Raw genomic sequence first — 27,283 nt, 5'->3', positions numbered from 1 at the left:
AACATGCGGTGTTTGGTTTTCTGTTCTTGCGATAGTTTGCTGAGAATGATGGTTTCCAGCTGCATCCATGTCCCTACAAAGGACACAAATTCATCCTTTTTTATGGCTGCATAGTATTCCATGGTGTATATGTGTCACATTTTCTTAATCCAGTCTGTCACTAATGGACATTTGGGTTGATTCCACGTCTTTGCTATTGTGAATAGTGCCGCAATGAACATATGTGTGCATGTGTCTTATAGCAGCATGATTTATAATCCTTTGGGTATATACCCAGTAATGGGATGGCTGGGTCACATGGTACTTCTAGTTCTAGATCATTGAGGAATCGCCATACTGTTTTCCAGAATGGTTGAACTAGTTTACAATTCCACCAACAGTGTAAAAGTGTTCCTATTTCTCCACATCCTCTCCAGCACCTGTTGTTTCCTGACTTTTTAATGATTGCCATTCTAACTGGTGTGAGATGGTATCTCATTGTGGTTTTGATTTGCATTTCTCTGATGGCCAGTGATGACGAGCATTTTTCATGTGTCTGTTGGCTGTATGCATGTCTTCTTTTGAGAAGTGTCTGTTCATATCCTTTGCCCACTTTTTGATGGGGTGGTTTTTTTCTTCTAAATTTGTTTGAGTTCTTTGTAGGTTGTGGATATTAGCCCTTTGTCAGATGAGTAGATGAAGCTATCCATGCCTTTTCACAATATCTTGCCATGCTCAGAATCTAAACACTGAGCTGAATATATATATAATATATAAATATATATATTTAATATATATAATGAATATATAAAATATATAAATATAATATATATTATATATAATATATAAATAATTATTTTATTATTATTATACTTTAAGTTCTATAAATAATTATATAAAAAGTGAATATAACCTTCCTTACTTTTATGAAAAATATAAATACTTTCAGACAAGGATTTTTAATTGACTTAAATGTTCTACTGAAGACCTTAAGTTTACTAGAAAAATTTCCAGTAATAATTTGTCTTAAAGGCAGAATGACTCAATAGTTTATTCAATAGTTACATTTCTCTTTTAAAATAATTATAATTTCTATTTTTTAAAGAATGCTGAAATTAAAATACAAAATTAAATTTTTGCAGATATCTATGTAATTATCATTCCTAATATGAGAAGTTTTGCATTTTAGAAAATTATAATTAAAGTAAATAGGATAGTTGCCTGAGAAATAGGTGCTTTCTATTTTCTTTAATTTTGTAATGTATTGACAAAACATATATTTTAATTGTAAGTGGCTGCAACTTATGGTAGAAAGAAAATAGTCGAATCGAGAGATTCTAATTTTACTTACTAATTTAAAATGTATGTCTCACCTAATCTATTTCTCTAAAGAACATGAAATTGTGCAAAACAATTACAAATACTCCAAAAACAACATTGTTGAAAAAATTTTTAATTTATTCATTAATCTATTTTCACCAGAGTATGTACAATTTTAAAATTCTGAACATTAAAAGGTTGACTTTGGCAACCATTTTTAATATGAAAGACAGGTTCAGTAAACTTTTGCTTAAGTAAATGCTAATTTGCATCTTGTCTAAATTATTAAATAAAAAGTTACACTTAATGTAAAAAATAGTAAGGCAAAATTTCCCTGTGAACATATGAAATTATTTACACGATTGTTTTGTTTCACAAAATTCGAATGTCTTCTCTAACTGAGAAAAAATTTAGGAAAAGAGTTATAACTTTGTCAAAGTGGCACACAGAAATACAATGAATGAATGAATAAATGAATGAATGAATGAGTGTTCAAAGAGAAAAATATGTGCCATACGAAAGATTGTTCTATATAAGTATTTGATAAAAAATGCAAATATATTTTCGCATATTTTGGTTTTCCATAACTAGTGAAAGATGGCGGAATATGTCTCCAAAATATGCCACACTAAAGTGGAGTCCTTATACTAAAATAAAGATTGTTTTAAGCTAGACACTTGAGAAACAGCAGATGCAAGAAGGGCATTTAAATCTCTTTCATTCTGAAAAAAAGGAGATAAAATCTCCCGTGTGAATGATGCCCTTGGTGTATCAAAATAAAATAAATATTCTTTGGAGAGTCGTAGTGAGATAATTCTGTACACACAGACCTTGTTAAAATAATTCTTATCTTCCTTTAACCTCTCCACAAAATTAGTTACTTTTCCACAATTGTCTGTCTTGTTCAACTTGGTCTGGCTAACACTGTGAAACCCCGTCTCTACTAAAAAATACAAAAAACTAGCCGGGCGAGGTGGCGGGCGCCTGTAGTCCCAGCTACTCGGGAGGCTGAGGCAGGAGAATGGCGTGAACCCGGGAGGCGGAGCTTGCAGAGAGCTGAGATCCGGTCACTGCACTCCAGCCCCGGCGACAGAGTGAGACTCTGTGTCAAAAAAAAAAAAAAAAAAAAATTGGGGGTTTTCCATTTCTTTTAGTATTCATTTTCTCATGAGCCCCCATTTCATATACAAGTTAAATTTGTTAATCTATCTTACATCCATTTAATTTTCAGAAACAGCTGGGGACTCTAAGAGGGTAGAGGTAAAGTTTTGCCTTTTCTGTACTTGGTGACAAGTAAGATGGTTTAATTTTTGCTTTGTATTTTTCAGCTCTCACATAAGATACAGTAATTAGGAATCTAAGGCAATAACTGAAAAAAAAAATACAAGACATGTCCACAAAATCTTGTCTATAGTACCTTAGGAGGGAGTAATTGCTATAATAAAAAAATAAGGTAATAAAGGCTATAGGAAGTGTTAAACTGTCAGTGGGATGTTATCTAGAATATAGAAGCTGTTCACTGAGAAGCTGACAAGGAAGCAAAAAGCAGAAGTAAATGAAGGTGTGAACCATGAGCAAATTGAAGGAAAAAGCATTCCAGACAAGGGAAAGAAGAACAAATGCCAGCCTTTCCAATAAGATATGGAACATGAAAAGAATGCCCACTGACATCACTATTATTCAGCATAGTACTGTAAGTCATAGCTAGAGCAATCGGACAAGAGAAAGATATAAAGGGCATCCAAATTGGAAACAAGGAAGTCAAACTATCCTTGTTTGCAGATCATAATATTTTAATATTTGTGAAAACCTAAAAGCTCCACAACAAAACTATTAGAACTGGTGAATCCAGTTAATTCATGATACAAAATTGACAGACAAAAATCAGTAGCATTTTTATATGCCAACAGTGAAATGTGAAAAAGAAATTAAAAAGTAATCCCATTTACAATAGCCACACATAAAATTGAATACCTAGGAATTAACCAAATAAGTGAAAGATCTCTACAATGAAAAGTATAAAATACTGATGAACGAAATTGAAGGGAACACCAAAAATGAAAAAAAATATTTTATGTATATGGATTAGAAGAATCAGTAATGTTAAAATGTCTACACTCCCCAAAGCATTCTACAGATTCAATGCAATCCCTTTCAAAATACCATTCCTCATAGAAATGGATAAAAACATTGTAAAATTTATATAGGGCTACAAAAAAACTTAGAATAGCCAAAGGTATCCTAAAAAAACGGAACAAAACTGGAGGAATCACATTACCTGACTTCAAATTATACTAGAAAGTTATAGTAACCAAACAGCATGCTACTGGCATAAAAACTGACACATAGACCAGTGGGACAAAATAGAGAACTCAGGAAAAAATCCACACAACTACAGTGAACTCATTTTTGACAAAGGTGTCAAGAACATGCACTGGAAAAAGACAATCTCTTCAACAAATGGTGCTGGGAAAAATCAGATATTTATATGCAGAGGAATAAAACTAGACCCCTATCTCTCGTCATATAAAAAAATCAAATAAAAATGGATTAAAGACTAAGACCTAAAACTATGAAACTGCTACAAGGAAACATTGGGGAAAATCTCTAGGATATTGGTCTGGGCAAAAATTCCTTGAGCAATACCCCATAAGCGTAGGCAAACAGAGCAAAAATAGACGAATGGGATCACATCAAGTTAAAAAGCTTCTGTACAGCAAACGATACAATCAACAAAGTGAAGAGACAACCAACAGAATGGGAAAAAATATTTTCAAACTATCCATCTGAGAAGGAATTAATAACAAGACTATATAAGGAACTCAAACAACTCTACAGGAAAAAATCTAACAATCCAATAAAAAAATGGGCAAAAGATTTGAATAGACATTTCTCAAAAAAGGACAAGCAAATGGCAAATGGGCCTATGAAAAGATTCTCAACGTCACTGAGCATCAGAGAAATGCAAATCAAAACTATGATGAGATATCATCTCACCCTAGTTAAACAGCTTTTATGAAAAAGTCAGGTTATGACAAATACTGGTGATGATATGGAAAAACGGAGCCCTTGTAGATGGTTGATGGGAATGTAAATTATTACAACCACTATGGAGAACAGTTTGGAGGTTCCTCACAAAACTAAAACTTGAACTACCATATGATCCAGCAATCCCACTCCTGGGTATACACCCAAAAGAAATATATATATATATCTCAAAGAGATATCTGTATTCCTACGTTTGTGGCAGCACTATTTACAATATCTAAGATTTGGAAGCAACCTAAGTGTCCAACAACAGATGAATGGATAAAGAAAATGTCGTACATACACATAATGGAGTACTATTCATCCATAAAAAAGAATGAGAATCAGTCATTTGCAACAACATGGATAGAACTGGAGATCCTTATGTTAAGTGAAACAAGCCAGGAACAGAAGGACAAACACCACATGCTCTCATTTATTTGTGGGATCACAAATAAAATTAAACTCTTGGAGACAAAGTGAAAGGATGGTTACCAGAGGCTAGGAAGGGTAGTGGGAGTGTGGGCAAGGCTGGGGGCTGGGGAGATAAGGAGGGTTATTAGGTACAAAAAAAATAGAATGAATAATACCTACTATTTAATAGTCAGACTGGGTGGCTATAGTCAATAATAACTTAATTGTATATTTTGAAATAACTTATGGAGTGTAATTGGGTTGTTTGTAATTCAAAGAATAAATGCTTGAGGGGATGGATACCCTATTTTCCATGATTTGCTTATTTCACATTGCATGCCTGTATCAAGGCATCTCATGTACCCCGTAAATATATATACCTACTGTGTACTCTGACAAAAACAAAAAAAATAAATTTAAAAAAATGCCCTGTATCAGAAACTAGTTAGGCATTTCTTTTTTAAAAAAAGAAAACATTATAAGGAACAAAGTGTTCCTTATAATGGAACAAAAGAGAAACTAGGATCAAAGTAGAGTAAGAAGACAAATGTTGAATCTCTTGAAGACCTTTGCAAAAAGAAATGACATGGGAAGTGATTGGAGGATTTGAAACAGAAGAGTAACAGCTGAATTAAGGTTTTAGTGAAATCACTCAGAATGCAGTGTTGAGAAGAGACTAAAATGGAGCAATGATGAAAGCAGGAAGACCAACCTTAAAATAATTTGCATTTACATATTTAAAAAACAATATAGCACATTGGAAAGCATGATGACATTTATCCTTCAAGTTAACTTTGTTAATTTTCATTTCATTTTCAGAAATATATCAGATCTCATTTGTAATAATTTTATGCAACATGTTTCTTGCTTTTATAGTTCTAAAATTTAAATTCACAGAAACTACTAAAATGAGGTGAGGAATTATAGAATACATTCAAAATTGTATGAAACTTCAGTTACCAAGATGTTATAAAAATATGAAATATGTCAACTATCAAACTACACATAAGAATGTGTGTATACATGGATATTTGAATAAACAAGTAAATAAGTAGGTTACAATTATGTTTGTGCATCCAACTACTAATAGATACCTGTGCATGTTAAAGGCTGACCCGAATCATTCCTAAAATTAAGTAAAATTCTACAAAGTAATTCCTTACGGGTAATTTGTATTGCAATTGCAGAACTGAAAAGGCCTTCCTTCAAACATAAGGGTCAAAGCATAATAACAAAAATTTAACTAGAAGAAACCCAAATTAATATCAATATTTACCTAAAGAGTAAGAACAAATATTGGTTAATTGAATGGTTATCTGGTATTGGAAAAAAAACTAATGAACCTGGCCTGATAAAACAACTAACAAATAGATCTGCACTCTAAGACCAATGTTATGACATGATTGACATTAATTGAGAACATAATGAAGCCGCAGAGACTTATTAAGGTCTCTGTCACCGATACCAGAGATGTCTACTCTCAAAGCATTATGAAACCAACTATGATCTATCTGCGGGAGTATGTGTATGATGTGTGTGAGTGATTAATACATTTCCAAAAAATACAGATTCCCTATAATTTGTGTGATTGATAGCTAAGTATTTTATTCAAGGTTTGAAATGTTATTCCTGAATTTTATATGTGATGGAAGTGACACCCAAATATAGTAAATAACTTGCCCAAGGCCAAATGATTAATGTGAAGTAAGGCTCAGAAGCTCAGTAACTATAAATAGGTCCTGTGTATTTTTCAAATTCACTAGGTCAGAGCTCCTAAACAAAGGTAATTAAGGTAAGTTTAATTAAGTAGTTGTTTGTGATAAGATGAATACAATGCATGATTGTTATAATAGCTAAGAATAGACATTTTTTTTCTGTGTTACATAAGAAAGAAGACATGACCCAAAGTTGGAGAAGTTAATTTGAAGAAAACAAAACAAAATGAAACAAAACAACAACAAAAATCTCTGTTTTTGATTGAGTCTGTCATTGCTGAATAGTATTTTCAAATATTTAATACGTAATTCAGTAATTATACAAATTGTTTTTGATAACTTACATATGAAGTGATGTCAAACTAATATTTTATTTTTCAACATTGACTTTTTCCAAAAATGCATCATAGTTTCTAATATTTTCAAGATGATAAACATTTTCTGGCTGAGCATTAATTGTCTTCTCATTTCTAACATTGTCATATTTATTTGGAAATCTCATAAATTTCTGTGTTCTCTTATACACTGAGGAAATCAATATACCTGATGGAGCATTTAAGGTAAATAAAATCATAGTTCATCATACAAACAAATACAGCAAAAAAGAATTACTGTCATTGGTTTTGAAAAAAATCTATTCAATTATAAACATACTCCTACAGAAAGGATAATATCAAACTTTCAGAACAAAGTATAACAAAGAAAAAGGTCAGAATAACTTTTCTTTATTACTACCTCATTACACTGACTTTGGCCAAGGTCCCATAGACCTAGTTTAATGAAGGGATAATGATAGCTCATCCTTTCCCATTTTTTGCTCAGTCAACTCAGTATTGTTCAAAAATGCTTCTGACTCTTTTTTGGAAATTCACATTACAGAGAGTTCTCTTTTTTTCTTTTTACAGTTTAATACACAGGCATACAATTTACTGACTGTTTTTTAACTCTATGACTTAAGCATGTTACATAACACACTTTGTATAATTGGATTACTAATAGTACCTACTTAATAAAGTTGCTATGAATGTTAAATTAATTAAACCATGCAAATCATATGTTTGGCACATTGTAGAGCTCAGTTTACCTGATTTATTTGCATTCTTGCTAATAATGATAATTTTTAGAATACTGAATTAAATTTTTCTAGATGAATGTGCTAGATTTTACAGCAGATGGGATGAATTAGAATTGGTTCCCACCTTAAAGGATCTTGCATATTTCCATAGAAATGACTTAGACATTCGGGAAAAAAATCCATCAAGTCATTTTGAGTTGTTGGTTCTTTTAATAAAATGTGCCAAAATTTCAATTACCGTACCCACAGAGCTCTGAAAATGTTGATTCAGCTTCCCTGAGATATTCCGTGTAGCAAAACTCAATTAACTCTTATAGGTATCCATAGTGTGTTTATACAAATATAGCCTCATTTCTCAAGGAAAATACCCCGTATGTTTTTACATCCTTATTTTCAACTGTCACTTTTCTTGCTGTGCCCTTCATTTATCAGGTTATTTGAAAATATGACCACTAATGGATACCAAGCTACATCCAAACAAGACTTTTGATGAATTTTCAATAATTTGTACAGATATAATTAAATCATTAAAGACATAAAAATTAAAAGCCAAGTAAAAATTATTGATGATAAAAATAGAAGAATGAGGTGGGCTGGAGATAGTGTTAGAAATAGAGTTAGAAATAGATACTTAGAATACCTCCATTGTGCAGACTTGGTCTGCAGATGCCAAATGGGACCAGGCCAGGCCAAGGATATTCAGGCCTGCCATAAAAATGTTCCCACTAGTTTCAAATTCCAACCTTGGTATCCAGCACTGTAATCTATGGAAATCATGTTCATTGAAAAGGCCTGAAGATCTTAGGAATCAGGAATCAGTAAAAATAAAAACCAATATAATTTATCTGCTTACAAACATAATGCTCATAATATAATATCTTAAAATTTCATTAAAGTACAAACCTTTTTCTGAGTCCTCTTTTCTCCCCAACTCTCCCTACCCATTCAATTTTTTATCATCTTGTCCTCTTTTTCCTTTTATATCTTCCTTTTCTCCTCCCTCTGGAGAGAGTAATTATTTGTGAATTTTTTAGGCAATTGTAAGAAATTTAAAAGTTATGTTTGCAAAAGTAACATTAATTCAGTTAGCAGTGCATATAGGGCCTAATGTAAGAAAATTCCTTGAAGAGCTGAGTGGAGAAAAGACTATCAGATATGGAAGAATAGTGGCAGCGAGACCAGATACGTTTCTTCAGTAGTCCAGGCCAGACATTCTGGGATGTGCGGATGTGTTTGCAAATTGCAGCTTTTAAAGAAAAGTGATACAGTGCAGTTGCTGTGAAATGCTCCCAGCAGACAAAGACTTTGATTGTCATAGAATCCCTACTTCTAAAAGAAAACACTGATTCCTTATAAATTTCACCCAGGGGTTATATTTGCCATCTGGAGCAATACAAAATAAATCCTCATCTTCTAGCTATTTGACAATAACATTTTGTCTCACGTTTTATCACCTTTTAATCTCATTTTTATTTTGAGCAATACCTTGATTACATTTAAGAGGCTGTAAAACATACGTGTCTTTTCAAGAATAGTAACACATTAGAAACACCTTATATAACCTATTCTATCAAAACATACTTTTGTTCTACCAAGTTTATCATCATCCTGACATTAGTGATAATTTCGCCCTTGCTTTCTTTTGAAGCATTTTTAGTAGAGACTTGGTTTCATCATGTTGGCCAGGCTGATCTTGAACTCCTGACCTCAAGTAATCTGCTTGCCTTGGCCTCCTAAAATGCTGGTGATGTGAATCTTCTTGAACTGGCACTATTCTTTTAATTATTTGCTTTGCCATGTAGATGCCTCTGAGCGTGATGTAATGACTTTTTCTTTTTTTATTTATTAAATATTTTTGAAAGGCATCAATAATATGAATTATTTTGCTAAATTCAACCAGTATTTTTCTGAACTATCATTTTTCAATCAATTGTGTGAAATATTTTATAAACTTGTTACAAATTGTTACATATCAACTTGTTACATATCAACACATTATCATACTTTATTATTTCACCTAGCAAAGAAGAAAAAAAAATAGTTGACATCTATGGTTTCTGTTTTATCGTTTTTAATATCTAGAATGTGCCAATACAAACAATTTATCCTATTCAACAGGGGACATAGAACCAGAAAGAACAACTTTTGTTTTTTTCAAAAAGCCTTGCCAATTGAATTTCTTGAAGGATTATGGAAATCAGAGTAGACAGTCCAAGCCCAGAGGTTATAAAGACCAAATATGTATGTTCAAAAGTAAATCTCTATTCTATGTGGAGCAATAAGGTTCATAACATAACAACTAATATCTACTTATGTTTGATTTTGACATTTCAAGGTGAACAGAATGTAAATACTTTAAAAGTAATCAGGTGGTGCCAGGTTGTGTCGGAATATTCTCCATCTTCCCCAAATTCTACCCTTCCCCACAGTACACTATGCTCCAAGACCTTCATGGGTTATTTAAAATGCCCACTTCGATCTCTGGTTTTCAACTGGGCTCAGTCGCAAAGAAATACCAGCAGAAGATGATGATGAGACAACGCAGTCTTCAATAGAAATTCAGTCATTGCCCTCCATAAATCTGAATGTATCTATTCTGAGTTGTGGGTTGACAGCGGTTGTCTTTCTTTAAAAAACAGACAGCTCACCTGCTGGCTAGAATAAATACAAGTCACTTCGGGTTCTGGTACTGTTCTCTTCAGGTCTAGGGGTAGTCATAAGGGAGATTCATCCTAGGGAGTTATCCCTTGTTCGTTTGCCTTAATCCAGATCACCACTATGTAAACAGCCTCTTCATTGAACTCTCCACTTGTTTCCTTCCAGAATTCTTGTCTCCCCAAATTACCTCCATACTTTCTTGAGTTTATATTCTTCATATCACTGAAGAGTGAGTTCTAATATGATTTTTGGCCTATAAAATCAATCTTTTTCAATCAAATATTGGACATTTGGGAAAAATAAATAAAACAACCATAATGTATTTTATTATATCGTATCTCCTTAAATTATTATTCAGTTATGAGAGTGGACATTTTATTGTTTGATAAATTCAGATCTTTCAAAAGATATGCAAGGACTTGCATTTCAAAAGGTATGCAAGTACTCATATTATACATAAAAGTAATGCAATACTTTAAAAAATAATACTATAATGAATATATAATAAATAGTACAACCAATGTATGATTACATTTTTATTGTGGGAAGTAGTTTATGTTATTCAACTTCAGTTTACTGCAACTCCACACAGAATAGTTTTACAAAGTCTATATTCCTTACTCATTAAAAGCTTATTCCCATCCTTATCAGTCTGGGAATCTTATTATTAAAGATGCTCTCAACTAAGTAGAGAAATATAAATATTTTTATTAACACAATAAAACTAGAACTTTAAAATTATGCTGACATTTAATAAAAACCTGCTCACTTTTCAAGAACTTTCTTTTAGTTTTTCAATTATTCTTTGTTAAAATCTGGACAACATAGACTCTGTGCACTGTTCTAAAAAGAGAAGACATAATATACATATTCCCAAATGTTGATCTGGGTTTTTGAGAGCTTAATTTATAATGCTTTGCCAGACATCTTTGAGGGGTTAAGAAGACCAATGAAATGAAATTATCTGAATTTTATGAGACATGTTATTTATTCACATATAATCATAATTGTTTTAGCTATACACTTTAATACCAGGAGCAAATTCATTAATAAAGATAACAAAATATAGCATTAGACAAAAGATATTTCATTCCTCTTCATGTAATTATTATAAGTTCTAGTGTTTAATAGCATAGTATCATGACTATAGTTAACAACAGTATTTTGTACATTTCAATATGGTTAGTAAAGAAAAATTGTAATGTTCCCAACACAAAGAAACAATAAATGTTCCAAATGATTTCATTTTGATTTGATCATTACACATTATATACATGTATCATAATATCACATGTACTCCATAAATATGTACAAATACTGTGTTTCAATAAAAATTATTAAAATTAGCCAGTAGATAGATGTTCATATAATCTATGAATGACAACATGTGTTATGTATGAATATGTGTGTATACATACACACATTCCTGGTAAGCCTGCTATAAATAACATTTATTATTCATATTTAGTCATTCAACAAACATTAATAAAATTGGTTCTGTGCACCAAGAATTTAACAGTCTTGCATAATATTAGATGGCTTATTAAGACTAGATATGGCCTGTGAACATGTGAAGTTCATTTTCTACTTACAATAAACATCACATCGTGATGAGATTTCAGGCATTGTGACTTCAGGCACTAATGAGTATATGGTTTAATAGATCTTAAATTATTTCTTTTTCTGTTAGATGTTTAAATATAGAATATATAGAAATAAAGTTTCTTCTTAAGAAATAATACCTAGAACATATTTTAGCATTTTCTCTATACATTTTAAGATACAATTTTAGTTGGGATTTACCTTGAACTATAATTTGTTTACTTAACAGATTTATATATTTTAGTACAACATATTGTAGTCTATACTAACTACAAATAGTATAATAGTTACAGTAAGTGAGAATATATTTCATTCATTAAAGAAGACAATTGAGTTATTATGGAAATACAGTATTACATAAACTAGGAAATCTTCATTTACACATATTTATAATGTTCAAAAGATGCTGAATTTGAAAATTTGAGCCTCTTAAGTTATTAGAGTTCTAGAGTTCATGGCATATCCTTTCCAGTTAAATTTAAATATGTTAGAACAATTCTATTTAGCCCTCTGGAAGAATACTACATTAATTAGTGGTGCCCTACTTCAGACTGCTAGTGAGAAGGGCAAGCTAATTAAGTTATAGCTGCTACTCTCTCTTTACCATAAGCAAAGATATATCATTTAGGTCTGCCCTTGCTTAAATGTGAAATAAAAAGGGGATACTTCATATATTCTTTAACGTATTTTTATTTTGATTTTAGCTTTCTTATTTGTATAGGATAACCAGATGCAGAAAAAGAAATTACATGCCCCCCAAAAAGTAAAAGAGCAAAAAGTGAGATGAACTTTTAGTAAATACAATAGCACTCTGAATAAACCATTTTCTCTTTTTTCTGATTTAATATCTACACATATTCACACTTGGTAAATTTGTAATATATAATCCATAGGGCATTCATGTTTTCAAATTAAGCACATTAAAACTAACAACTTTCATATCATTTCAGGAAATTTTAACTTTCTTCCAACAAAGTGCTTATAATTTGGGAAACTATTTTAATGTGTTAAAGTTTGATTTAAGTTTACTCCAAGTTGTGTGCAGTAAATCCTCATGACTTGTAAATTATTTTCACTCTTGCAATGCCATCATTAATTTTTCTCAAAACCACTTGTTAAACTATATTTACCTCTAGCCCTTGCCAATAGGTTTACAAATCCATGTGATATACTTGTGCCTTCTGCAAAATCCTGCCTTCTTCTCACAAAATTTAAAATAATGCTCCTGTTGAGTACACAATGAAGAGATGGACACTTTTAAAATCTAGTTTTGTGAAAACTAAGGGAAACATTTATAAACAAACAACAAATGAACACACACACACACATACACAGACACACAAAGTAGTGAGACAAAAGTGATTATAAAGAAATCATCTTTGCACTGAAGAGATCTATGTATGGAAGGTGGTTTACTTGGAAAAGATTTATTAAGAAAAGAGGAGGGATAGTTAACATTCTATACAGTATACATTTTCTCTCCAGTGGGTCATTCTACTTATGATCTAGGATCCTAGAAGGAGAGCATGTTTTTTGAGAGAAATAGGTTACAAAAATCCCAAACAACCATCGACAAAAATATAACTTTTGACTGTTTTCTTGATTTTCATAAATAACAGTCACTTAAATGAGACACATACAGAGTTCAGGGATAATAAAGCCAATACCCAATTAATAAAGGATGATACTTCATTTAAAGGTTGTAAACTGTAAAATTTATTCTTGCTTCTGTCTAATCACTATCATATAGTATACATAATGACAAGGCATATACATCATAATGATGAAGACAACTAGCAAAGTATTTTCAGTGGAAAAGAGGCCTAAATGTATACATATATACATATGTATTTTAAATATATGAATTGTAAATATAAAGCTACATGTTGTATATACAATGTGACATATTTATGGGGAAAAAACGAATGGGTATTATGCAATAAAGCAAGGCAGAGAATAATTTATCCAGAGAATTAACAACAGAATATATCAAAAATAAGCTAGAGCAGCAAAGGTAGACGGTAAGGAAAAGTCTCTATATAGAATTTTACATGCACCTACTCTTGTCTTCCATTCCAGCAAGTAGAATATCTTTGTCAGGCAATATCCATCTCCCCAATCTATCCCCATCCTAAAACTGGAAGATTCACTTTAGAGAAATACAAAGTGTCTAGGAAACTTCTGTGGAGTTCAGTAATTTAGGGAACTTAAAGTAATGACTGTCTCCCAGTGCAATTATCCTGGAGCAAAGCCTACTAGTCAAGAGCCCCAGGCATCTTTAGCAGGCTGTCAATCAACTCAGTCATGCTTGATCTCATGTATGATGGAAGGTTAAAAAGAACCAGACATTTAAGGGCAGCTTCATCATGAAACAAAGGCAAAGATCAACAGAGAACATGGTCCTGTAGAGAGAGATTGAATAACAAAGTAAGTGGTAACATACTGCTCCTGCTCTGGGAATGCGTTCCAGTTAGTGTCATCATAGGTTGGCCATTAGTATTCATATTCTTGTACCCATGACATGAAACTAATGACTAAAGAGAAAATAGCAACATTAAGCTTGAAGAAAACTTTCTCAGCTATGGCCTGCATAGTTCATCTACAGTAGCCTCCACTCTGAAAAACTACTTATGCTGAAATGTGAATAGAAACAAAGATATATCATGAAGAACTTGCCCTATGTTGGTAAAAAAAGAAAATATATATATATAAACAGGTTAATGCAATAGAATATATATGCTTGAAATATTGTTTTTACATGGACATAGAAAGTGATCTCAATTAAAAAGGAAACAAAGAGCAACAAATAAAGATTTTAATTAATGATATATATATGAGAATATTAAAACAAAATTTCATTTCACATAATGCCATAAATTAAACTCCATTTTAGAAAATTAATAAAAGTAGATGAATTACCACACTCTTGGTGAAGATGAAGTTATGAATAAAAGTAATAGGTCACAAACCTATAATTTTCAACTAGTATGTATTTACACCATCATAAACAATAGGCAAGCTGGGGAAAAATGCTTACAAAATATGTGGCATAAAGATAACCATTCTTAACATATGGAAAGGTCTATAAAACATGAAAAATCAATTTGTTTATGAAATAAAAATTGTGGCAATCAAGTGTTATATACAAAATGTTAATGTGTTCCCTTTAGTTATAATCGAATGCATTAAATAAATTATAAAGCATACTTATCTACCATTTGTTAATCTAATTTTATATCTCTATATAATTTACAGCATCAGTGCATCAGCATAATATAATATTTTGCTAATATCTTACAGATTTTAGTGTATGTTAGCTGATGGGTAATTAGTTTGTTTTCCTGTCATGAACAAAAAAGAAAATTAAAGTCACCATCAAATATTTAAAATAAAGTATGAGAGACAGAAATCATTTCAAATTTTGTTGAAATAAGAGCAAAAGACAAAAGAAGAGTTGCAAATATACTTACTTTTATAGTGAAGTTTAGGAAATTAAGAGAACTCTTCACAGATGCCTTCTAAGTTTTCTTTCAAGTAATAAATAAGTAAATTAGATGAGAACAAAGAAAGAAAGAAAAGTTATAAAGAGAGTAGAGTTTGCTTCATGTAGACTCTGGAAAAATAGGAGAAAGAACATGGCGAGGAAGACAGGAGGACTACTGTGACATGTTGAGGGAAGTATTGGTTGTGTAATTTTGCGTGATTCTGTAATTTTTCTAAGAAACACTTCCAACCTGGGTGCGTGCTGGGAAAGAAAAAACAGTTTGATTAATCCTGTGTTCAAATTTTGCCAAATTTCTAATGGAAATATATTGGTACAAGTATAAGTGCAAAGATAATGGTCAAGTAATTATTAAGAATTGAGAAGGTGAAAAACATAGTTAAAGACTTGAATTTTTTATTATTATAGTACTAGAGAGCAACTAAGCTATGCTGCATTCGTTGGAATTCAGCTCTATACCTTATAAATACGGTAACCTTGGACAAGTGATTAATCTCCTGGGCCTCAGTTTCTTCGACTTTAAAGTGTCTGTAATAAGATTTATCTAATCATTATGATTTGAGAATTAAATATAAGTATTATAAAACACTTAGAATAATGGCTACGATCTAAGAAATGCTGTATGCATTTGTTGTGTCTCATTATTGTTAAAAGTACTTGCAAGAATAAGCCGAAATATAGAAAGCTGCTATTAAAAAGTGGGATGACTGAATAAGTAATTTCGGCAATAAAGCAGTTACCTGCTGCTGACAAGGCACAGGAGAGGGTAATGAAATTATGTAATAGATGATCTTGCTGTAAAAAAATATAAAAAAATTAAAGATTCAAGTTTTTAACTCTTACCATCTTTACTGATATTTGTATATCAATGGAATGATTTGGAGTTAGAAAATAACACTTTCAGTCCGTTATTAAAGATTTTGATGGAAGCAGTTCCAGGGGTTAATATGTATATGCAGAGGGTGATAAAGCTGAATTACATGTAACTTAAAGACATAATGGGCCGGGCGCGGTGGCTCAAGCCTGTAATCCCAGCACTTTGGGAGGCCGAGGCGGGCGGATCACGAGGTCAGGAGATCGAGACCATCCTGGCTAACACGGTGAAACCCCGTCTCTACTAAAAATACAAAAAATTAGCCGGGCGAGGTGGTGCGCGCCTGTAGTCCCAGCTACTTGGAGGCTGAGGCAGGAGAATGGCGTGAACCTGGGAGGCGGAGCTTGCAGTGAGCCAAGATCGCGCCACTGCACTCCAACCTGGGTAACACAGCGAGACTCCGTCTCAAAAAAAAAAAAAAAAAAAAAAGACATAATGGCTTTACATGAAGGCGGAAGGGTAGTGGTCTAAAAGTGCAGTGGATAAGGAGACCGCCTCAGATTCATACCATCGAGAGGAAGAACTCCCAGCACTAAGATTACAAAAGAAGTGTCAGCATTTTATCTTTGGAAAAAATAGTTTGTGTTAGTGTATGCATGAAAATGTGGAAGTCATTAGGCTTTGTTAACATTGTAGCAGTGTTTTCAAGTATCAAATACAATCATTGGGAATGAAATGAAAAAGAATCGGAATTCAGGATAGTGAGAACAGAGGGGACATATTTTTTAGGGGTAATTATACTTGTATTCAATTGTATTATGTACAGTGTAATTTCAATTAGCCATAACAATGCAAGTCCTAGAAGTCCTCAGATAGAAGTGCTTTTTTTTAGCACTCAACTGCTGTCTCAATGGATTACACTACCTAAAGAGAGAGAGAGAGATTGTGTGTGTGTGTGTGTGTGTGTGTGTGTGTGTGTGTGTGTATTTTCCAGATTTCAAGAGTAGCCTGTATGTTTTGAATTTGAGGGAGCACAAGAGGTTTTGGGATCAATTATACAAAACTCTCTGAAAAAAAAAAAAATGGTGTGATGAGCTGAATGGCTAGAAATGTGACCAAACAAGGACACTAATACTCTGGATGGAAATAAATTTTATTATGAGTTAGATAGGGTCTGTATTACTGAGTTTTTGTTTACAATCCCTTAATCGCCTTTTTCTAAGCATCTTTAAATGGACATATAAGCATGTAATTATTTCTTCCTGTATGTGCTTTCATCAGCATTCACTTCCTTGAGTAGGTTTGCAGGAGAAATAATACTCGTTACTATCTATACCTACTATCATTAATGAATTTTTAGTATGACTTTCTCATATAAATGTGCTTATTTGTTCTGAATAGATGGACTACAGTAAAATGTCTTAAGTCTCATTAGGACACACAGAATATTTTACTTCTGAATCAAAATCAAGTATTCTGTAATAATTGAGAAATTCTTGTTATATATAAAACCACACTACTACAGCAATACAAGTAAGTTAAAGAGTCAGGATATTAAACTTAAATAACAAATTACTGTTGTCTTTCAATGGCTATATTATTACATATAATTTTGTTGCTGTTATGATATATCTGCTATTAAGTTTCAGGGAGTAAAGTCTTTCCCCAAAACCTTCTATGTAGAAATTATCTCAGGTAAGTGATTTCCTCTTTGATATAACCTAGTAAATTACAGGAAATATTAGTGGCAATCAACCATTAATTTTGTCTGCAATAATAACATTAAAATCGTTATATTTTCCATATAAAGTCAACTTTGATTCAGTCACTTTATCGGCAAATCTAAACCATGACTGCTGTTTTCTGGGAACAAATTTTAATCTTATTTTAAAAAAGAAATATCTTTGTGTGTTTAGCAAATAAATTAAATAAACCTAGATACCCACTTCCATTTTAGGAATTAGATCTCCATTAAAAACATAATAGATATATAATTGAGAGCACTGTTCTTTGTGATAGATATGCTTAATGTACAAACTCCTATTAATGATATCACTTAAATATGCTGCTCTAACTTGAAGACTATATAAAAGTTAAATTGTCTGTTTGCAAAACTAATGTCAATAGTTGCCAGTAATTTGTTGTATCACCTTGGATAGAAACATTATTTTTTTCTGGGGAATAAAAGAAGCATTTGCTTTGTATTGAAGAGGTCCTTGCTGTTTTAAAATATACAATAGTATTGTCACTCTTTTATATGTTCCAATGACTAGTGATGACAGCGTAAATTAGTTTCAGAATCTCTTAGTAAACTACAGAAAACTTCCTCCCGGTGTTTCTGTGCATTTTTTTCCAGTAAAGTATATGGCAAGTCACAGGGAAAAAATCACATAAATCAAATTTGTTAAGCAAAGCAGGAAAAACTAAACAGCACATCTATTCCCAAAAGATTAGATAATTCCAATTTAAACAAATTTCAGGCAAGGCTGGCACTTCTAATCAGCAACTATAGCAAATTATTCAATCCTAAATATATGAGTTAGACAACAAATTGCTCAATTGCAAGACAAGTGGTATGGAGCTATTACTAACTGGAAACTTAAGACAATAAAGTAAAATTTCAGCTGACATATTAGATGAGTTAAAAATTTTAAAACAATTTTAAAAAGAGTTCTCAAAGAAATGAAAAATATAAAGTTATGTAAAGATGTTTATTTCCTAATTTTCAAATTAGTAGTCTATAAGTCTATATATTTTTCCATAAGACTATTACATTAGATCAAACTCAGGCTTAAAACACTGGTTTTAAAGGCATCAAAAGAGGCATTCTGAATATTATTAGAAAAAATGAACAGCACAACTAAATTACAAAGCCAGTCTCCATCAACATGATTTATCATCTTTCTGCTTTTTAAAAAATTTTTATGTATTTATGAACAAAGTACACATAGGAAATATTTGCATTATATTTTATATACATATATTTACATTATATTTTATATCTTTTTTCTTTTTTTTTTGGAGGCAAGGTCTCACTCTGTCACCCAGGCTAGAGGCCAGTGGCACCATCTCAGCTCACTGCAACCTCCACTTCCTGGGTTCAGGCTACTCTCATGCTTCAGTCTCCCGAGTACCTAGGATTAATGCGCATAACACCATATCCAGCTCATTTTTTGTGTGTTTTTAGTAGAGACAGGGTTTCACCATGTCGGCCAGCCTGGTCTCAAACTCCTGACCTCAAATAATTCGCCTACCAAAGTGCTGGGATTACAGCCACAAGCCACCACGCCGGGCCTTATATCTGTTTTTATATTTGCTCATAGTACACATTTCCATATGTTTAGATGGCACAAAAAAGGCTGTGAAAAATGCACAACACGTCGTAAACACTAGCTAGTCAAGGGAAGGTGACATGTGAAGGGAATTTATTATTTATTCATATTATATATTTTTACTTTTGTTAATTTGTTAAAGTGAACATATGTTACTTTTATACCTAAAAGTTTTATAACAAGTTTTAAGAATAAACATTGAATTAGAAATCACATTTTTTGTATCCACTAATACAAAGAGTCAAATGTGTTTTTGTAATTAATAAGGTGATTATTTATTCACTTCTAAAAATGTTTTCTAACTAATAACTTTAGGTTCTAACAATGTTTTATAAAACTAATAATTTTAGGGTATTTTATTTTAGTCAGAATTTGAGGGAATTTTGAGATCCTCTTAATAACACTAAGCTAGGGGTATAGAGCTTTGATAATCCAAAAGTAAATAATATTATTGACCCTTAGCTTTAATTTGTTTATAAACTGAAAAGTACTACTCTGTAATTATATGTAATCTCCACTTCGAGGGCTGCACCATAATTTCCATAGGTGATATGTGGAGTCTCTGTGATCATTTGTCTGCTTAATTAATGATAGAATCATGTAGGAAAAAATAAGACCAAGAGATCTAGTAATTTCTATTATAAACAGTGAATGGAAAAGAAGTTACCTTTATTATATTACGAATGATTAAATGGCAATAAAGTTTATTTTTTGTTTTCACTTTCAAGTTAAAAAACAACGGAATAGAAGAAGATAGTAAATATGTTTTGAAGTTTTAAGCAGAAAGGCAAGTAGCAAATATCTAAGCATATCGATTAAGCCTTTTTTTTTTTTTTTTTTTTTTTTTTTTTTTTTTTGATACACGATCTCTGTCACCCAGGCTAGAGTCCAGTGATGCGATCTCGGCTCACTGCAACCTTCACCTCCAGGTTCAAGCGATTTCTCCTGCCTCAGCCTCCCAAGTAGCTGGGATTACAGGTGCCCACCACCATGCCTGGCTAAGTTTTTGTATTTTTATAGAGACAGGGTTTCACCATGTTGGCCAGGCTGGTCTCAAACTCCTGACCTCAAGTGATCCATCTGTCTAGGACTCTCAAAGGGCTGGGATTACAGGCATGAGGCACCACAAGCAGCCAAACCTAAAATCCTAACTGTCAATGAAGGAAGTCAAGAAGTAAATGACATACTTGAAAGAACTTCAAACATGTCTCAGAAATTAGATGATAACCAATACCTCTGAAGAGGAGATGGTGGGTAAACTAAAGATTAAAATACCAATAATAGTTTAAATAGTGATATATCAGATGTCCTCACTTACTGAGAATAGAGGAATTATCTGTAATCACATATACTGAAAATTGATAATCCCAGCTGTTCATTCATGTGTGCTTGTGTCTGTTGTGTGTTTATTTTTCTAGGCAGAATGCTGGATAATTTTTCTCTGTGAAAACTTGTAAGAAATGCTAATCAAGTTTAGCCTGATGCTGCTTCCTTACATATTTTAAATTTGGCCAAAAATTTCTCTGTGTATTATGAACTATAACAACTGGAGATGTAAACAGAACTTAGCCTACGCTTGTGTCAATCACTGAGTTTGGACAATCAATTTAGCCAGCTGTACAAACAGTATTCATATAAGGCAAACACCTAGCTATAACCATTCCAGCTGTTTCTGTATCTCACTTCCTAAGGTTTTCTGTATGTCAACTTCCTTTTTCTTTTTCGAGACAGAGTCTCGCTCTGTTGCCAGACAGGAGTGCAGTAGGATTATCTCGGCTCACTGCAACCTCCACCTCCCACATTGAAGCGATTCTCCTGCCTCAGCCTCCCAGCTAGCTGGGACTACAGGTGCCTGCCACCACGCCCAGCTAATTTTTGTATTTTTATTAGAAACGGGGTTTCACCATGTTGGCCAGGATTGTCTCGATCTCTTGACTTCGTGATCCACTCACCTTGGCCTCCCAAAGTGCTGGGATAACAGGTGTGAGCCACCGCGCCTGGTGACTTTCCTTTTTCTGTCCATAAATCTTCTTCCACCATGTGACTGCGTTGGAGTCTCTGAGCATACTTTGGCTCTAGAGGCTGCCCTATTCACGAATCATTCATTGCTCAATTAAACAATTTTAAATTTAATTCAGCTGAGGTTTTATTTTATCAGAGAGGAAGCTTGAAGAAAACATATGCTTAAATGCCCCAGATAATACTATAAGTTAAATAAATGATGGAGGAATTAGAAGACAAGGAATCAAAATACCAATATCTGCAGATAACAGGACCACCAACATAGAAATGTCACAAAGAAATAAACACATTTTCAGAATTAATAGAATTTAATGTGATTGGTGGATATAAAATGTTAAAAAATTAACAGTAAATTTAATAGTAAAATATAGAAAAATACTATTCAAAGAAATTGTTTATAGAATATAGTAATCAGACTAAAAGAATTCATATAATCTTTAAGTAAAATTATAGAATGCATGTAATGACATAAATCAATATTTGAATAAATAGGGAAATCTACAATCTTTGTCAATGGGAAAATATAACATAAAATATTTAAATCCACACCCAACGTCTACCAATTCAATAAATCCTAATCAAAATATTCACTTTTTGGTTTTATTTTTAAGGAAATCTATAAGTTCATTCTGTGATTTACATGACAGTATATATATATATGCAAGCAAATTATACTCTGAAACAGAAATGTACAGAGAGGCAACTGAGCCTAGCAGATATTTTTAAATATTAGAATATCATAAGATAGAATAGCATGGAACTGATTTAGAAATAGATTCAGAATGCTTTAAATGAACCCATAATTCTCTGATAAATTGATAAGTGATAAAGGATTTAGGGAAAAGCTATTGGAAATGACAGTTTATTTACCAAATGTTACTGCATTTTATATGGAAGAAACATAAAACAGACTGATATACCATATTCACAGTTGAACCTTTATATTTATTAGGAAAAATGTAAACTGAAAAAGCATTAAAGTTAATAGAATCACATTAAAGGAATATGTTTATGTAAGGAAAATGCAGATTATCCTTTGGAAAAAACTTATTGGATGAAGATTTTCTCAGAGACACTCCGAATGGCCATTGAGTACCTGAGAAAACCCTCAGTCCTATGTGTCTTTCGAAGGACCTGGTGGGGGGTAATTGAATCATGAGGGTGGGTCTTTCCCATGCTGTTTTCATGATAGTGAATAAATCTCACAAGAGCTGACTGTTTTATAAGAGGAGTTCCCCTGCACATGCTTTCTTGCCTGCCGCCACGTAAGATGTGACTTTACTCCTCTTTTGCTTTCCATCATGATTGTGAGACCTCTCCAGCCACGTGGAACTGTGAGTCAATTAAACCTCATTCCTATATAAACTACCTAGTCTTGGGTATATCTTTATTCACAGCATGAGAACAGGCTGATATAACATACATACAATGGAATACTATTTAGGCATTAAGAATGAAATCATGTCTTTGCAGCAGCATGGATGGAACTGTTAAGTGAAACAACTGAGTCACAGAAAAACAAATACTGCTTGTTCTCACTTTTAAGTGGGAGTTAAATAATATGTACACATGGACTGTGAAACGTTATTATTTTAAGCTTAAATGTTCTACTTCCTTTGGCTTAAATATTCTACAGTACTTATTGATCTTATGTAATTGAATATATCCCAAATTACAGGGCAAGAATTTAATCTTTGCTAGTAATTATTTACTTACATATAGAGCTTCCCTAAATGTTTAGAGAATTAAATGTAAAAATTCTATTGTTTGAGAATATATAAAATTCAAACACTCTAACTTATTTAATTAATTGTATTGGTCCTTAATGATCTGCTATATGTGCTTAAATATTCCTTCAACCTCTTTTTATTAGTCAAATATAGTTAGATCCTTAATTAATTTTAGTATTTATTAAAATGTGTTATTTGTTGTCAAATCAAAGTGAAATAAATAAATCAATTACCCGTTATTTTAATTCCAAATTATCTAACATGATACATTTATATCTTTAGAATTTACTGAAAATTGACTCATATCGTTTATCCTTTTATATATTTGAATTTTGTAAAATGCCTGATTAAATACAGTAAAAGTTGTTTTTGAATAAAGAGTCAATTATATTATGTAAATTTAAAATTAGAGTAAAATAGTGATAGAGAATATGTACTGATTAGGTATTAACTAAATATAACATGTTTAATATCCATGAATAATTTTAACATTTTCAGTATTTTATAAAAGTAATTATAAAATCATATAAGTTCAATATGGAAGACACATACAAAACAAGTTGTAATAATATAGGAAATAGATACAATGATGTATAATAAAAATGTATTGCAACTCTTGAAATTTAGGCTGAAGTCTACTATCAGACTGCATGATAAGAAATCTCCAGAAAACTAAATAAAGAGGTGGAGGAAGACAGACTACCATCAAAACCCAATAACAAATGAATGGTCTACTCTGTAGCCAAATACCACATTTAAAAACACACACACACATACACACACAGTGTTTTCAAACATGATAACTCCCTTCAATAAAACAATAGTAGATGCTGGGAACTAAAGGAGTCATGGGTAAACCACTAAGTGGAGAATAACTACCATAAGCCTATTTTTTTTGAAAAAATGAACTCTAACATCTGCCCTCCAAATGAAAATCAGGAATACTGACCAGCAAAGTAGAAGCTCTGATAAAATATCTGAAAAAAAAAGGACTGGGTATTGGGTCTGAGTGAAAGGGGGTGACTTGGCAAGGACAATAAATTTTCCTAAAACATGAAGGGAAGTTATTTATTTAAGAAGGAGGATGAAGAGAAGCAATCAGAGGAGGAGGAGAAAGAGAAGTTAGAAGAATAAGTGGTAGAAAAACAGCAAGAAAAAGAGATGAGGAAAAGGAGAGAACAAGGAGGAGGAGTTGAAGTAAAAGGAAGAGAAGGGGAAAGGAGAGTGAAGGAAAAAGTGGAAAAGAGGAGCAGGGGAGGAACAGGAGAAGGAAAAGTTGGAAGGAGAATCAGAAGAGGAGGAAGAGGGGAAGAGGAAAAGAAGAGACTTGAGGAGGAGGTGGAGAAGTCCATAAGGAATGAGAAGATGAATATAATCACAGATGCAGAAAATATGTTTTAAAAATATGTGAGAATATTATGACATATTTTACCAGAACGGTTATATTCTGCACAAAATGTATTTTCTAAGAAAATATATTTACAAAGTAGAGCTAGATTATCAAACAAGCCTTTCTCAAAACAAATGTTAAATGATGGAAAAAGTCAAACATAACATTGGCACCATTTCTAGACAAAATTTATACAAAGAAAATATTATGTCATAAAAATGTATGCAAAAATAAGAAGACACAAATTTGAAAAACTTAGTTCAATAACACACTGAATAAGTGATATCTCAAGCCTCAGTAGAATGCAGAATGAGTATAATAAATTTTCAACACTAGAAAAATTCAATGTAACTGATGCATTATGAAATTAAAGATGACCATCTAAATAGATAAAGTCTATGTATTTAATATTAACAGTTATTTCTGGTGAAATTTTTGTGTAGAAATAAGTAAAATGGAATATCTTTAGCTTGAAAACAACTGCTATTAATAGAAACTAAGACCAAATATTTTCATAATATTAAAATATTATATATGAATATATGCATATTAGGAACAAAACAGATTTAAATAAAAAGATCCTGTATATCAACAAAAAAGAAGAAACAAATAAGGGAGAGAAATGAATAATAAAATAATGTAATATACAAAATGCATCTTATAACTACAAATAGTTACACTTTTAACATTAAAATTGCCTCCCTGGTGATCCAGAAATGCTTTACAAGCAATAGAGTAGCTATAGATTCATATAAGATAGATATAATGTCAACATTATTGATATAACTAGAAAATATCAATATTACAAGGCTTTGTTCCTTTCATGGGAACTTTACTGCTAATTTTGATGTAAATTTTTCATTCTTAGTAAAAGTGAAACGTGTAGTACATTATAATTAGCAACATCATTATCAGCATGACATAAAGAACTAATATTTATTGCCCTTTAATTCTAAATAAGTTCCTGGTCTACATGGCAAATAATTATTCTTTATGAAAAACATTTGAAGTAGATATCATTTATAATCTATTATTGTAAAGTGAAAATTTATACTTAAAGAGAGTCATTTCACAAGGTTTTACATATATGTAGTAAGAGGTGAAACCAGACTTCAAACTGTTAGGCTATCTAACAAATGTGGGTCTGCATAGCAGCTCTCTCCTCTTAAATACAAACTTATATTTCTGTCTACCTATTTCAGAATATTAGGTGGAATTCCAACTAAATACCAATTTTAGCGTGTTAATTATAAAACCAGGTTCTCACAAGTCACTTAAAATTAATAGGTGTATAGTGATATCTCATTGCTGTTTTAATTTGCGTTTTCCTGACGACATAATGTGGAGCATCTTTCCACCCGCTTGTTTCGCACCCATGTATCTTCTTTATTTAGGCATCTGCTAAAGTCTGTAGTTCATTCAATCAAGTGATTTGTATTCTTATTGTTGAGTTTTAAGAGTTCTTTGTATATTTTATATGACAGTCATTTATTAGCTATGTCTTTTGCAAATATTTTCTTTCAATCTGTGTCTTGTCTATTCATTGTTTTGACAGTATAATTCACAGAGCAGAAATTTTTAATTTTAATTAATTCCAACCTGTCACTTTTTCATGGATGGTGTCTTTTGTGTGGCATGTAAAAAGTCATTGCCAAACCCCAAGTAATTTAGACTTTTTTCTCCAATAGTATTTTTAGGAGTTTTATAGTTTTGCCTTTTACATTAAATTCCATAGTCTATTTTGAGTATATTTATATGAAGTTATTTCTGGGCTCTCTATTCTGTCCCTTTGATCCTTATGTCCACTCTTTTGCCAATAAATCACTGTCTTGATTATTGTAGCTTTATAACATGACTTGATGTTGGGTAATGTCGGTATTACAATTTGTTCTTCTCTTCTTCTTCAATATTGTGTTAACTCTTCTGGATTTTTGCCTCTCTATAAAAACTTTAGAATAAGTATTTTGATATCACAAAATAACTTGGTGACATGCGACTGAGTTATTTGAGTTCTTTCTATATTCTGAATAATAGTCTCTTGTTAAGTAAATCGGTTACAAATATTTTTTCCCATTAGGCAGTTTGTTTCTTTGCTCTGTTGATTGTTTCCTTAGCTGTACAAAAGCTTTTAGGGCAATGTAGTCCCATCTGTCTACTTTCACTTTTGTTGTCTGTGCTTTTGATGCCTTAGCCATAAAATATTTTCCTAGACCAACGCTATGAAGTGATTTTTCTATGTTTTCATCTAGTAGTTTTATAATTTTGGTATTGGATTCAGTTTGTTAGTACTTTTTTTGAGGATATTTACGCCTATTTGTATCAAGGAAACCTGGCGGTAGTTTTAGTTTTTGTTGCATTCTTGTCTGGTATTGGTATCAGAGTAATGCTGGCCTCGTGGAATGAGAGAGTGAGAATTTCCTTCCCTTCCATTTTTTTGGCATGATTTGAGGAGAACTGGTGCTTGTTCTTTGAAAGTTTGGTAGAATTCTCCAGTACAGCTATCCAGTATTGAACTTTTCTTTGTTTAGAGACTTATTATTACTGATTAATCTCATTATTTGTTATTGGTCTCTTGAGGTTTTCTATTTCTCTCTGATTCAATCTTGATAGGTTGTACGTGTCCAGGAATTTATTTTCTCTAAGTTTTTCCTCTGTGTGTGTGTGTGTGTGTGTGTGTGTGTGTGTGTGTGTGTGTGTGTGTCT

Source organism: Rhinopithecus roxellana, chromosome 18, assembly GCF_007565055.1.
Source record: "Rhinopithecus roxellana isolate Shanxi Qingling chromosome 18, ASM756505v1, whole genome shotgun sequence".
NCBI lineage: Eukaryota > Metazoa > Chordata > Mammalia > Primates > Cercopithecidae > Rhinopithecus > Rhinopithecus roxellana.
The sequence above is the reverse complement of the archived record's forward strand: the minus strand, read 5'-3'. Positions refer to the sequence as shown.